Source organism: Lacerta agilis, chromosome 2 (assembly GCF_009819535.1).
Source record: "Lacerta agilis isolate rLacAgi1 chromosome 2, rLacAgi1.pri, whole genome shotgun sequence".
Classification (NCBI taxonomy): domain Eukaryota; kingdom Metazoa; phylum Chordata; class Lepidosauria; order Squamata; family Lacertidae; genus Lacerta; species Lacerta agilis.
The window spans coordinates 86,241,500-86,257,463 of record NC_046313.1 but is presented as its reverse complement, the minus strand read 5'-3'; positions in this window follow the sequence as shown (position 1 = coordinate 86,257,463).

Here is a 15,964-nt window from a genome sequence, read left to right as displayed (position 1 = left end):
GCCACAAGTACCTGTAACAATGTGAAGTAAACCTAGTTTAAGAGCGTAGCCATTTTTAATTGACGTCTCATCATGTGGCAGAGACAGAAATCTTTTCAAGTCATAGCTGGTGTGGCTGATTAGATAGGCATCCTGAACCCAATCAGATATGCAGCCCACATTAAAAAGTGCCACTGAGTTCGGCAGAGCTTCCTCCGGATTTTAAATGTTTGTCGGTTTGCAACGCTGGTAAAGGAGACTATGAGTTGGAGAATACAGTGCAAGCAAAATTGGTTGTTCTAAAGCAAGACAAAAAAATTGATACTGATGATAGAGAAAACACTAAGTCTCTGCATTTAAGGTTATTGTTTAAATTTGAGTCTTAAGGATAACAAGGCAAGAGCTGAATTGGGTGGGAGGGATTGCTGTGTGATTTTGGAAATAACGTCGAAAAAACTTTTCCCAAAAGGAGAATGCAATCGTGCAACTCCACCACACATGGGAAAATAATATTTGGAATGTGGCTCTATCAGAATGCCTTACTCAATATAGAAGGGCAATTAAAGGCACTTCAAAGATAGACACTTTTGGTGAGACTTGGCTTCCATTTTTTTCCTTTGTAAATGAGACAGAAGATACTTTTTTCCACCCACAACACAAGAATCTCTGTGGACAATGCATAAATAAACTTGCATTGCTTGTGTAACGTGTACTGCATATGAAGCTTAATAAGATTGTACCACTGGACAAGTTACTGTAGTTATATGTTGTTCTTGTATTTACATGAAAACCAATAAAAATTACTTGGATTAAATATATGTATATACAGGTGAAACTCGAAAAATTAGAATATCGTGGAAAGGTTCATTTCTTTCAGTAATTCAACTTAAAAGGTGAAACTACCAGTAATATATGAGATAGACTAATGACATGCAAAGCGAGATATGTCAAGCCTTTATTTGTTATAATTGTGGTGATTATGGCGTACAGCTGATGAGAACCCCAAATTAACAATTCCAACTTTGGGGTTTTCATCAGCTGTACACCATAATCATCACAATTATAACAAACAAAGGCTTGACATATCTCGCTTTGCATGTCATGAGTCTATCTCATATATTAAACTCCAGTAGCTAATGAAAACAATTGCTTGCATAAATGGACTTTTCCATGATATTCTAATTTTTTGAGTTTCACCTGTATACTGATGCTGTTTCAGCATAGATATAACAGAATAAGCATTCTCTTGCTGGGGTTTCCACAGGAGGGAAATAAGGAGAGAAACTATCAGAATCTTTGACAATGAATGTAGGAGGGATCTAACTAATTCATGCATTTTACAAGCCTGCAACTGTACAAAGACACAGAAATGGTTATAAAGCACATTGAATCTCGACTATTAATGAAACACAGGGAAAATCAGCAAAACTATTTTTTAAAAAAAGAATATAGAAACTGAATTATAGGTTTTGGATAGGCATGCTGATTTTTTTTTATTTTTTAAGTGTCAAGCAGATGTCTAAAACAATATAGTGAGGATACTTGTCTAATGTCAATAAGCAGGGAGATCCAAAGTATAGGTTCTTCCACAATAAAATATTGACTCTTTGCAAATACAGGAAAAAAAACCAACACTGTCCGATTCACAACATTGGGAGGAAAAAAAACCCCTCTATTTTTTATTGTATGGTAAATGTATAAGTTTAAAACACACCTATTTAGAAGATGCCCTTTAGAGTAGTCCATTTCTTGCAATTTAAGTTCTGATGCCAACGTTTTGCAATTGTTCTGCAAAACGTTGGCATCTGATTGGTTCTGGTTTGTAGTGGAAACCACATGCTTGGCAATCATTTCTGAACACCCCTTGTACTGTGAAATACTCAGGATATGGCCTTTCTGATTTTTTTCAATGTTTCCCAATTGCTTCCAAAGTCTGATCTGATTACAGAAGCATAATGTATGGTGAGTGAATGAAAACAGAACAGTCTGGAGAAGGTGTGGGCTTTATGTGCACAGATTCCAATTTTGTAAAGCTTTAAGATTAAAGCACCATTTATAAATTGCAATGTGTGGTAAAATCGAGTCTTCGGGAAGACACCAACTTAGTAGTTCTATGGTTTCCTTAACAGAGTTACCTCCCCAATTTCTCCCCACTCCCATATTGCAAATCTGGGGTTGTAAGAACATGCTCTTATTGAATGATGGCTGAAAAACTGACCAACCTTTGTCTGTCAAATGTGTCAAACAAATCGCTCGATGGCATCCATTCAGGAGTTTTTCAGATTTTAAAGGTAGCCTGATTTAGATAGGCTCATCTTTACAGAGGTAAGAGAAACTCAATATATTTCCTGAGTGCCAGGGAGCAAGAAAGCTCTTCATGCAAGATCACCTGTAGGGTTTGAATTACGTCAAGAATAGGGCCGGATTTAGGTTTGATGAGGCCCTAAGCTACTGAAGGTAATGGGGCCCTTTGTATGTCCAGCTGTCCTTTGTCAACAACAAATTGTCACTGTTTTTGTGTTGAAGATACAGTATGCTACACAACACAAAACACTGTTGCTGTAAGTAGGTTTTATTTTATATGTTTTTCATCTTATATTTTGGAAATGTACATCCAGTTTTATTTCCTTTAATTTTTTTGGAGGCCCCCAAGAGAGTGGGGCCCTAAGCTATAGCTTGTTTATATGTAAATCCGGCACCGGTCAAGAAAAATGGAGAGGGGGTATTACCAATAATGTGAATATACCAGATACATTTTTGCCTTGCTATTTAGTGGTCATGCATGAGTCTGATACATGCCAAGAACTGACAGGGGTCTGATGAGTGTGTGACAGAGGCAAGGGGGGTGGGTGGAGACTGATTCAGGAGAGCAGGCCAGAGATTTATGGGGTTTGGTGCAACCCACAAGACAAGAGCCAGGGCAGGGGGGAGAGGAAGGGTCTGAGCAGTCAAGAGATGGAAGTGGGGGCACAGGATGTGGCAGAAGAGACTGTTCAGATGAAGGGCGGACTGGTCAAATCCCTGCTATCTTCTGCTCCGCTGTCTCCTAGAACCAGGAGGGGCTTGAAGAGGGGAGCACAGCAACGACTACGTAGACACTAGGAGCATGAGTGCATGTGTATCTGGTGCACCTTAGGAGCTGTTATAAGTGTGCTTTTGTCAATAAAGAATTAACTATCCACTATTTGCCTTCCTGGGCTGTGTGTGCACTGGAAACCACATTATCTCTCCCTTAGCCATGGTCTAGTGCAAATATTAACAGGAAGCACACGTTTATTTGCCATGCTTTTTATTGCAGAAAGTGTTATAAAGAAAACAATAAAATTCAGGAAGTGCGTTATATACAGGGCCATTGCAGCAGAATATCTCTGCTGAAACTCTGCAAATAAATGTTGCATTACCTGGACGGGCCACGTTTTGAAAATGCGTTGCTAACAAATAAAACACCTGTGTCTTTCACCAGTTGTCCTCAAGGCAATAGATGGTAGCTAAGTAATTAATTAATGAGTTGCATACAAGATAGCAGTTGTATGCTATGTGCTCCAAAGCAATTTCCACAGGTGGGGAGATGCCAAACCAGGGGTTGGTAACTTGGTTCAGCACCAAACATCACTGGGGAAGCAGCAGGTGGTTACATGTCCAATTTCCACATCGATAGCCTTGCTTGTTTGATTGAAATAGACATTGAGCTATGTAACAGTCACATTTCATGAACCCGTTGCACTCCTTTTGTGACACTGTTGTTTCATAGAATCGTAGAATTGTAGAGTTGGGAGGGACCCCAAGAGTCATCTAGTCCAACCCCCTGCAATGCAGGAATCTCAGCTAAAGCATCCATGATAGATGGCCATCCTACCTCTGCTTAAAAACCTCCAACAATAAAGAGTCCGCCAGCTTCCGAGGGAGACCATTCCACTGTTGAATAGCTCCATGAGATTGCTTGGAGCAGGTGTGGAGAAACTTCAGGCCATTCAGATTTTTTTGAACTACAGCTCACATCAACCCTTGCTATTGGCCATGGTGGCTAGAACTGATAGTTGTAATTCAGCAACATCTGGAGGGCTGAAGGTTCTCCACTCCTGACTTACAGCATCAAACAAACTGCTTCATAACGCAACTTCAGCTATATTCAAATAACATTTTTACAGTCATTGCTCAGTCAGTTAATGGCTTCTCTGGTCAAATGAGAGGAAGTAGGTGTTGCTCTTTCCTAGGTTCCTTGTTTTTCTCAGGAAGCACAACACACTTCAGCTGTATCTATTCTAGTGGATTTTTCAAATTGTTAGCCACTGTTTATACAATGTAACTAAACTAAAACTAATGATGTTCCTGTTATCTGGGAGTAAGCCAAATTGAATTCAATGGGGCTTATATCATCTATCTATCTATCTATCTATCTATCTATCTATCTAGAATTGCACTGTCAGCCTTCTAAATCAAATTCCAAGTTACGAATACAGCTGACTGAATGACACCCAGCAAAACCCTATGTGGGTCTACTCAGAAATAAGACCCGTTAAGTTAAATAGGAGTGCAGCCTCAGGAAGTCTTCTCCCATGGGCATAGCCAGGATTTATGTTGGAGGGGCAGGACACCCACCTGTCATCACCCTCTTCTTGCCAAAATGTGTTTCGGAAAAATTGTACATAAAATATGCGCATTAAGAGAGATGTGTACTGAAATTTTCATGACTTTATTTTATTTTGAGAAATCAAATTTTATTTTCCATTTTACAAAAAATAACGAAAACAAGAATACAATTTTACAGTCCATCAAAATTCAAGTCGACCTCCCCCCTTCTGTAGTTACTTATATCATTTCCTTTATCACTGCACACCCACTTCTAACCTATTTATTTAATTCCCATTTACACTCCCTTAAATTTTTTCTCACTGCTTGATTTTATGTCAGTCCTGCTAACGTCGCAAGATTCTTAAAATGGCTCTTTAAATAGTTCACAACCCCCCCCCATTCTGTATTAAAAAGTTCTTCTTGATTTCTTACTCAGTAAGTTTCACGATTTCTGTGTATTCCATTAATTTTAATTGCCAGTCTTCTTTAGTTGTAACTTTCCATCTCTGGGCATACATCATTCTGGCCGCCGTAGTAGCATACAAAAACAGTTTTCTTTGTTCTCTTGGTACCTCTGAACCCAATGTTCCTAAAAGAAAAGTTTCTCGTTTCTTAACAAATGTTATCTTCAATTTTTTTTTGAATTCATTATAAATCATTTCCCAAAATGCTTTTATTATCTTACATGACCACCACATATGGAAAAAGTTACTGGTACCTTCCTTCTCTTTACACTTCCAACAAGTACCTGCTTCCAATTTATACATTTTTGTTAATTTAGTAGGAGTCAGATACCATCTGTAAAGCATTTTCATATAGTTTTCTTTAATTGTATAACACGCTATAAATTTCAAGTCTACGTTCCCAAGTTTTTCCCACGCTGACATCTCTATATTATGTCCTATATCTACTGCCCAGCCAACTTTATTTTCTTGGCAGGATAAAGAGATAATCTTTGGCCTACCAACTGAGAAATAGTTCACACAGTCCACCAGACCATAATTTGACTCATAGGAGCTTGTCTGTTCATCCCAGACAACCTAATGAACGTGTCACTAACTCAAAAAAGCTGTTGGCTGGGAAAACTTCACAGTGCAAGCTATGTATTAGCCCTGGGACATCTCAGGGGTTCTTCAAACCAGTCTGTGAGCTACAGCCTTACACATTAAGTTGTTCACATCAGCACATGGTTCCCTTTATACAGCCAAAGACACCCCCAACCAGCACGTGAACACAGCAGCTCCAAGCAACAGCTTTTAATCTCATTTTTCTCTCTTCCCCACCCCCCTCCAATTGACCATTTTATCAAAATTTACCAGATCTTTGATTTATTTACCTCACCTTTCCCCAGGGAACGGCCTTTGTACTTTCAGAACCATGGTAACCAAATGCACCATTGTGTTTCTCCACCCAAAGAAATCATAACCATAAATTCACTTGATCGGGGGTCAGCAAACTTTTTCAGCAGGGGGCGGGTCCACTGTCCCGCAGACCTTGTGGGGGGCTGGACTATATTTTGGAGAGAAAAAAATGAATGAATTCCTATACCCCACAAATAACCCAGAGATGCATTTTAAATAAAAGGACACATTCTACTCATGTAAAAACACACTGATTCCCGGACTGTCTGCGGGCCGGATTTAGAAGGCGATTGGGCCGCATCCGGCCCCCAGGCCTTAGTTTGGGGACCCCTGCATTTGATTAAATTCCCATGGGGCAAGCTGAAGGCTTGTTGGAAACTATCGCTCAGCGTATAAATTGTCTCCTCTCAAAAGGGTCCCAATGATTCCGTTTGAAGTTGTTGCTCCCCACCTCATCGATGTTCAAAAACCTACCATGGTCAAGCAGGAGGGAGAACAATTGGGACAAAATAATCTTTATTTGGTGTTTAATTAGGTAGAATGCCACTGTTGGTCAATTTCTAAAGACTGCTGTGAAATAAGTACTGATTTGGGACTTCCTTCAATTATGTATTTCCTTTGCCTAAGTTTTCCTTTACAGGAAAGGGCTAGTGAAAACAATCAAGAAGCGTAGCTCTCCGACTGCCTACCAGCCCTTTAGAAATCTGCTCTGCTGTTTTCTGGACCTATTTATGGATTCTGCCCTTGCCTTCAAATAACCTACTTTTCCTTCAGCCTCACATTGTTTTATTTACTTCTGTCATTTCCCCACCACCCTTCATCACATAAATTTGATCCTAGGCATCTTTCCGAAGTATAAAAGGAACAACAATTACTATAGATAATGATCACTAAAAACTAATCAGAAAGCACAACAGCCTGAGAATGCCTTAAACAATGACTGGTCTCGCTAGTTTACCCACAATTGCCCGGGTTTTACTTGGCAGTGGAAACTCATCAGAGTCTCTGCTGTCTGTATTCTTTGGTGGCGGCCGGTATCCCAGAGTCGGGGGGGGGGGGTGCAGAGCAATGTCACTGTCCAGCAGGCCAAGACTGCCAGTGGAATGTCAAGAAAATACCCACCCTGCCAATTTCAGGGCCCGGAGTGGATGCTATGGAAGGCATTGCTTCGGTATGCAGTGTCTCTATATCTGATCTCGGCATGCAGTGTCTCTGATCTCTATATCAGATTCTTTCTTCCTTTCTTAGCCAGCCTGCAAGGGAGAAATTCTGAGAAATCCATGATCAGTGAGGCCTGCTCAAGTGCCGTGTGCAAGAGTAAAAACCAGTTTTTGCTTGACCTGACTGTTAGAGTTAAAAAACAAAACAAAACCAACTCCAGATCAGGTGCACACAGAAGCCTCTTCAAGTACAAGGATAGTGATTGAAGGAAAAGAAGTTGAGGGGCTGGGGTTGCAGAAGGTGGTTGTCTAGAGAATAAACAGACACTTTCTCCCCTATGCTGGGGGTGTTAATGGAGATGCTCTCACAGGACTCTGCCCTAAAATACAGTGGTATCTCGGTTTACGAACTTAATATATTCCGGAAGTTCGTTTTTAAACTGAAGGCGTACTTAAACCAAGGTGCGCTTCCCCTAATGAGGCCTCCCACCGCCAGTGCCTTTCCACCGTTCGGCTTCCGTTCATAGACAGAGGTAAAATTTGCAAACCGGGACACTGCTTCCGGTTTTGCAGAGTTCGTAAACCGAATCGTTCATAAACAGGGCTGTTCATAAACTGAGGTACCACTGTATACTGTTGAATTAGAAGTCTGACTAACTGGGAATCCGGTTTGAGTCTCCCTATTGAACCCCCAAAATGAATTTGCTCCCACACACACCTCCCCCAGCTGCAGGTTAAAGGACATTTAAGAGGACAATCGTGTACTGACGTTGTGCCAGAACTGGAGATACCCACACACCAATGGCAGCCAAATGGCCACTGTCTCCATTGTACACTCGGACCATGAAGGGCGAGGGACCTGCAACCATAAAAATGCTAAAATGGCATTAGAATGGCAGGTGTGAACAACATCCATTGAGAAGATCGCAAACCCTCCAACTGAGGCAGAGCCCACAGTGGCCTCCTCATGTCCTCCACACGTGAAGGGAGCTCCCCTGTGCAGCTCAAGCCACATCACCCCTCCCCCAATGCAGAGAACTCATGCTGTGTGATCCATGAAAGCAGACCCCCCCCCCCGGCTTGAATTCTCCCACATACAAACATTTTTACCTCACCACCACCCAGGAGACAGCAGCAAGCAAGGGAGACCTGTGACGTGCTCTGCTAAAGCACAAGCAAGCGCCCATTCGCAGAATTGATGGCTCAAATCCACAGAGAGGTTTGTTTTTTCTTCTCCTGTTCTCATCAGACACCACTTCCTGAACAGCTTCCAAGCAGGATACAAACCCAGAAAGGAAGGCACAAATGAATGCCCACATGGTTCCAGGGTCCCTGGCCCAGATAACCCTGAAGAGAAACATTTTATACCTACCCTTCTGTCCATTTCAGTTTCTCTAGGGGCAGCATGAAAGTCTTGGCGTGGCTCAGAGCAGTGAGGTTTCCCCTCCTCTCTGCACTGAGGCTCTGCTCTTTACCAGCCACCATTGACAGGAATCAACTCTTATACAGAGCCAATGACTGTCCTCACCAAGAGGCTGGCAAGTTTCCTTCCCCTTGCCTGTGCCGGAGACGCAATTGTGCCACTGCTAATGGCATGAAGCATGGATTTCTCCTAAGATATGTATTTTTCCTATATCATTTCCCCCCGATAGACACATTTTTTTGCAAGCGATTTCCCTAAAATAATGCATTTTTGTATGTCATTTTCACTAATATGTGCATTTCACGCACACTGCCCAGGATTAGCTGAAATCTAAAATGGCCCCGCTGTCGTTACATGACAGCTTCAGGGCCTATCTGGGCCTGATCACTATGCGACACAGTAATTTTATTGCCCTCCACCTCCCAAGTGAGGTGATATGCACAGTATGGTTTTGGATTGCACCCTTTTAGTTAGTTGCAGACTTGCTATACAGGCTAATATGACAGACGATCTTGATGAAGTTATGGTATGAAGTAGCTATCCCAAGCAAGTAGCTCTAGAATCCCCTAAGCTATGAAATACCAGAGATTTTTAAAGCTTCATCGGTACAGAAAGCAATCAAGATTTGTAAAGAAGACAATGGAGGATTTTCACCTAAAAGAAACAGACTTGGCGACTAGAGAGGGACCCCTGGAACATAACCGAAGATGTTATAAAGATACATTTTCTGTGCAATCTCTGCTGTGCTGTGTATTAATAGAACATCGCTTTTGTAGCTGTCATAGTTGATAGAAATAAATTCCACTGGAATTCAGCAAAACTCACAGTATATGCCTCTAGCATAGCCTCTTTTGTCAAGATAGCTAGAAGGAGGGCTTCAGAATTTCTCTACAGGCTCAGCTAGACTGGTAAAGAAAAAGCGATTTGTACGCGTTGTATATGTGATATAACATTATGCCACCAGATGGCGATGTGGAGTCCCGTTTTTCTCTACCTGTTTTCGCTGTTTAAATTTACAACGGTTTAAACTGAAGGGCTTCTTTGATGATCCAGCCTACCTCTATGTACAATTGTAAGGAGAAAACAAAACATATAATAAGTTTGACTTTGGTATGGGAGGAGGTACAGTGAAAGGAGGCAATATGTCACATTGATATTCCGATTGCGTTGTCATCTGTTGAGTCTATTGTAATTATGCCACACTTATAGAGTGTGAAAATTGGATCCTGAGCAAAGACCCTGGGGATAGTGATGTACGAGTACTAAAATGTCACAGTGCTGAAGGAGCACAAAGCAAAGCATGCGAGGCAACTGCCCTGCATGGTGGTGCGGGAGGCACACTCCATGAGCCCTGACATGGTTTTGCCATTTCAGATTTCCCCCATCCATTCTTTGAAAGCCAGCCATAATGGCTGCAACTTGCAGGCTTGGTCTAGACTTGGAGAATCAAATGCCTTTGGGGGGGGGACCTGTATCTGTTCCTTCCACAAAGTGGAAATGACGGATAAAGCAATCGGGGAAGAAAGAGGACGGGAAAATGGATTTTGTTGCATCAACTTTCGAAGCCAATTCAGGATTGCACTCTCAGACAGCAAAAGGGGAAAAAAGAGTCCCATCGAAAGAAGCTCCATGCAAGGACTTGAGCCTGCACAATGGAGCTTTCTCCCCACATTCCCCAAAAATGGCTTGTGGTGGGTGCCAGGGAACCCCCCTAGGAGTACATGGGGGAAAGAAGAAGGGATGTTCTGTCTAGCAACCTCAAATGCTTGTTCTGATGGAATGACCACCTTACCACAATGTTGTGTTGTTCCTCCCACTTTATTTTTAAATTTTATTTTAGTTGCAAAACCTGTGAAGCTGTGAGGGGTTGGTGAGTGGGTGGGGTAAGGTGTAGAGGGGAGCAGCTTGGATGCTACAATGGAAAAAGTCAATGAAAAATAAGGATGTATTGGCTTGGGCAAAGGTCTACAGGCTAGGGGAAGTGAGAAGCAAAGGAACTGTTTGCAGAACACAAAGAGTATGCCCTTGTAACAGTAAGTCACAAAAACTCCCAAACAAATACAAATACTAGTACAATAAAACACAATGTGAGAAATTTAAAAAGCAATAAAAATGCCATTTAAAAATCATCTAGCACATCACAGTACAATTGCTGAAACAGGCAGAAAATCATTAAGGGGTCTGCCAAGACTATCAGCAACTTTCAAGTGGTCTGTGTGGAGAAACAGGAATTTGCAATATTTAGTATCCCTTTACTGACTTCTGTGTTTGATTTATTACATCAGGAAAGGCTCCCATTTCGCCCATGAGATTCTTTACTTTCCCAGTGTCTTTCGTAACAAACGTTTCTTCATCGTCACCAAGATTTGTGACGCACTTCAAACCCAGCTGTCCACAGTTAATTTGCTTTTCTGTTTTGTAATTGGGGTATGAACTTGCCACAGCCACAGGACAACGTGACTTAGATTTTAGCCCTCCAATAATCCCTGAGCAAGTCTCAGCCTATGATTCTGACAGTGCAATAAAAGTGTAACTTTCAGCAGAGTGGGTTAAGTATGCAGAATGTAGCATGTGATGCTTCTGCATGCATGAAGGGCCAAGCTATCCTTTACAATGAGGAATGATGTCCCAACATCAGTGCTGAAGGGGTAACTGCCAGTCCAGCTGACTTCTGTATGTGTGTGTGTGTGTGTGTGTGTGTGCCATCTTGTCCTTTATCTCAGGCTGGCCCTGGGTGAAACTCACCACCCCAGTTCCAACCAAATAGCTGTTATTAAACTAAAAACCAGCAGGAGAACCAGCTGAGGGATCTCCCACTGTTATTTATGGTTGTGGCAAACCCACAACTGGCCTCAACCTTCCACCCTGTATACACTCAGTGCATGAGCACTTCATGTTATAGTCTATGCTCAGGTTTCTCACAAGTTCCTACACAGAATACATGATTTTGATGAGAAGATGTGAAGTGGTCCTTGGATGAAGCTAAGCTGCTTCCCTCCGTTGTGATGGAAGATGTTGTCTCACTTGTCAAGATCTCACTGCCAGTCCAGTTACATTCTGTGCATGGAACTGGGGATGACGGCTCCATCTTGTCTTTTGCCTCAGGCCAAGAAAGAAGTCGTCTTGGGCTGCTCCTGAGTAGATCAGTTCTCCCAAAACTTTGCGATCTCTCTTCACCCTGTCTTTACTTCATCTTAGGTCCTCAAGGACAACTTCCCTCCGAAACCAAATGGAGTATGTCACACGTTCCGTCTCCCTGCCTTTCATGTATAATCTCCAAATATATCAGACCCTGCAGAAGCAGGTCTCCCTTATGATTACATTTCACCCTAATTACTTAGCTTTGAAGCTGCCTCCTAAATGCATTTGCTGCATAAAAGAAACAAAATTAATTCTGCTTCCAATGGCTTTTGTCCACAGAGATTTTGTGTTTGATCTCCTCCACCATTTCCCCCATTTTTTTCTTGATGCTTTCCACCCACCTCAGTCTCACTCCACCAGGAACTTCCCCCCCAAAACTTGATGCCTTTGTGTGTCAGCCAAAGAAGTAAGTTGAAGCTCTTGACTTGGCTAATGCTTTTTGTTTGGCTGTAAAATATTCTGCTTCATTGAAAACTATCTAAACTTTGCATAGGACTTCAGCGGCGGCAGATTTGCATTCATTATGCACAAGAAATGCAATGTTCTTTTCCCGTTCCCCATTTTCATATACAGGAACAATACTTATTTTTTTAAAGTGAAATTACAAAAAAGGGAGACCAACATTAAGAAGATTAGAACAGAAGATTAATGGATCAGGATAATCATAAATAAAATGATTTTAATTATGTTGCTCCAACCTGAATGTGATAAAGGGGTTCAATAGTAAATAAAATACACCAACCCTCATTATATTCTGCCTCATTTGTATGAATATGGTGACTCTGCTAATTTGGGTGGCATACTACAGCTTATTGAGCCATTTGTTCAGAGGGAATTTCTTTCAGTTATTTTTCCCATTTACTGTGCATTAATAATTGGAGGGTGGTAAACATATCTCCAAATAGATTAATGTACATTACTGAATGTATTTTAAAGCCTATTCCCAGGTTTCCATCACACCACAGTGTCACAATAAGCCAGGCATTGGCAAATTCGGCCCTCCAGATGTTTTGGAACTACAACTCCCATCATCCCTAGCTAACAGCACCAGTGATCAGGGATGATGGGAATTGTAGTCTCAAAACATCTGGAGGGCTGAGTTTGTCTATGGCTGTAATAAGTAATGGAATCCAGGATAGCACATGGAGATTCATAAGCGGGGCTAAAATATCATTTCATGGAAGAAGAAGAAGAAGAAGAAGAAGAAGAAGAAGAAGAGGAGGAGGAGGAGGAGGAGGAGGAGGAGGAGGAGGAGGAGGAGGAGGAGGAGGAGTTTGGATTTGATACCTCACTTTATCACTACTCTAAGGCATCTCGAAGCGCTAACAATCTCCTTCCCCTTCCTCCCCCACAACAAACAGTCTGTGAGGTGAGTGAGGCTGCGAGACTTCAGAGAAGTGTGACTAGCCCAAGGTCACCCAGCAGCTGCATGTGGAGGAGCGGGGAATTGAACCCGGTTCACCAGATTACAAGTCTACCGCTCCTAACCACTACACCACACTGGCTCCACACTGGCAAGGTCCAGGGAGACCAGGATTCAAATCCCCACTCATCTGTGAAGGTCACTGAATGAGTTTGAGCCAGTTCCTCTCTCTCAGCCCAGCCTACCTCATGGAGTGGTGGTAATGGCGTACCCTCCAACATTTATCCAATGAAAATAGGGACCATTCCATAATGATAATTTTACTATTTATACCCTACACATCTTACTGAGTTGCCCCAGTCACTCTGGGCAGCTTCCAACGTATATAAAAACATAATAAAACATTAAACATTTTTAAAAAAACTTCCCTATATACAGGATTGCCTTCAAACAGCTCAGGGATCGGATCACTCCATACCCTCCAACATGAAAGTGTTCAATGTCGTCCATAAGCTCTATGGGGCAAAGTGACAAGGCCACAATATAGGAAACAGATGAGAACCTATCTTTCATCTCAGACACTGCTACCCCTAATTATGTTCCTGGCAATGATATTTCAGTGGCAGTAACTCAGTCCTTAGAACCGCTTGCTGAGGGGGGCTTGTCTAGTCCCCTCATTGATCCTTGTCTGCCACCCCACTGGGCTGATTTGTTCTGTTCTGTTCTGTTTTGTTCTGGTGCTCTGGCTTTTAATCTCATTTCTGCCATTTTTTAATCTTTTGTTATCTGATTTTAGTGTCATGTTTTTGACTTATTGTGGATTACAGAGCGATTCAACTCCCCCTTGTGGTGGGCTGGGACAGAGCATACGTCTTCCTCCACACAACTTTCCCAGCTAAGCTGGCCTCCTGCCATCCACTGTTGACAGAGTGATGCCCAAAGCAAAATGCCTTACCTGTCAAAGGCCAGGGTACAGAGATGCATCTTCAGCATAGAGCAAATGCTGTACAATGAACATGCAGGTAGGAGTCCTCTGTCACTGGGATGCTTACAAGCACCAGCCAATGGATGGCTTTGAAATGGAGTGTTCTGGAGGTGGTGAAGGAGTGGGCCTGAGTCAGTCCGGGATCCAATGTCTCGCTGCCATCTTGCCACAGCATCAGACCCAATCCAGGCCCTATCTTGCACCCCAGTAGTTGTGCATGGCAAGGCTGAGGATACAGGAGTCTCACCTGTAAAGACCCACCTGTGGGTGATGAAGGTTTAGTCTGTGCCCTGAGAACAATTTAAATCTGGGGCGCCGCCAATAAAAAGGCCCCGTTGCAGGCAACCACCCACCACACCTCAGGTGGCACAGGAACCGAGAGAATGTCCCCTTATGAGGATCTTAGTTTCTAGGCAGGTACATGTGGAGTCAGGCGATCCTTTCGGTACCCTATCTTGCGCTGTGAAGGGGTTTTAAAGGCAAGGCCAGTGTTTACTCAGGATGGGAAAAAATGTATTAGACAGGACCTGTAATCCAAGCATAGCAGGAGATCTTTGTACTTGAATCTGCTTTGTAGGAGCTTGATTCCAAGGTAAATGATCGGCATGCAAGGCTCCCTCTCCTTTTCTCATTCTCGTCATATGAGGTGTTTGTGGAAGCAATAGATATCTGTGTGCTGCATTTTGAATAACCCAAGGTAGAAAGGTTTAGCAGTGTCCATTTTTAAAAAAATTATGCTTTTCAGGTTTATACATTTCACTAATTTTGCAATCTTTGTAACATTTCAAAACTTGACTTCCTCCCCCCTCTTCCTGCGGTTCCTTAAATTTATTTTTCATATCTTCTGCATATCCAAATTAACTTAATTTGCTCATTTACTCATCTACTTTAAATATATGCTCTGATAAAACTGCAGGTTATAACAATAACCCTGTCAGTGTTCTTATCTGTTTACATTTTATCTGTTAATATTCAATAAACCATTTCCATTCTTTTATAAAAAGTTTGTTATCTTGATTTCTTATTCTTCCGGTAAGTTTCACCATTTCTGCTTATTCCATATGTTTTTGTATCCGTTCTTCTTTTGCTGGCGCTTCTGCTTCTTTCCATTTTGGGGTGAGTAACATTCTTGCCGCTGTAGTAGCATACATGAATAATTTTCTATACAGTTTAGGTAGTTCCATCTCTATAATTCCCAAAGGAAAAGTGTGTGTGTGTGTGTGTGTGTGTGTGTGTGTGTGTGTGTGTGTGTTACAAAGGTTATTTTAAACATCCCTTTCAATTCATTATATATCATTTCCCAGTAATCTTTAACCTTACTACAAGACCACCACATATGATAAAAAGAACCTTCTTTCTCTATACATTTCCAACTTATTTGATTTAGATTTATACATTTTTGCCAATTTACTCGGTGTTAGATACCATCGATATATCGTTTTCATATAATTTTCTCTTAGACCATAACATGCTGTAAATTTCATATCCATATTCCACAATCGTTCCCATGCTTCCATGGCAGTGTTCAGAGCAGGTTAGTAACACCTTGTCCAGGGGTTGTCCACCTTTTGGGGAATTTTGAGAAAGAGTTGTGGGTGCCAATTGCAAAATGGCTGAGGTTGTGACATAACACAAAATGGTGGTGGTAGGGTTGTGGCATCAGGAAGTGAGCAGGAAAAGTTTCTCATACATTGTGGATTTTTCAAGGAATATTGAATGTGATATTTAGTGGATGCTGTCAGAGGTACTGGCGGACACAGTGGCGCCTTCAACCCCCACCTTAGACCATTTAGGAAGTGTACAAGTTAAGATAATTATATTTAAATTCAACATCATTCAAGCTTCTTTGAAGTAGGAGAAGGAGAAGCTTCCCAGAACCACAGATCCCCTTTTCAAGTGTCACTTCACAGGTTATATTTTCCAGATGCCCCGTAGACCAAAGATGTCTTAAGCAGAAACTAGAGGGGTTGCCATTCCCTG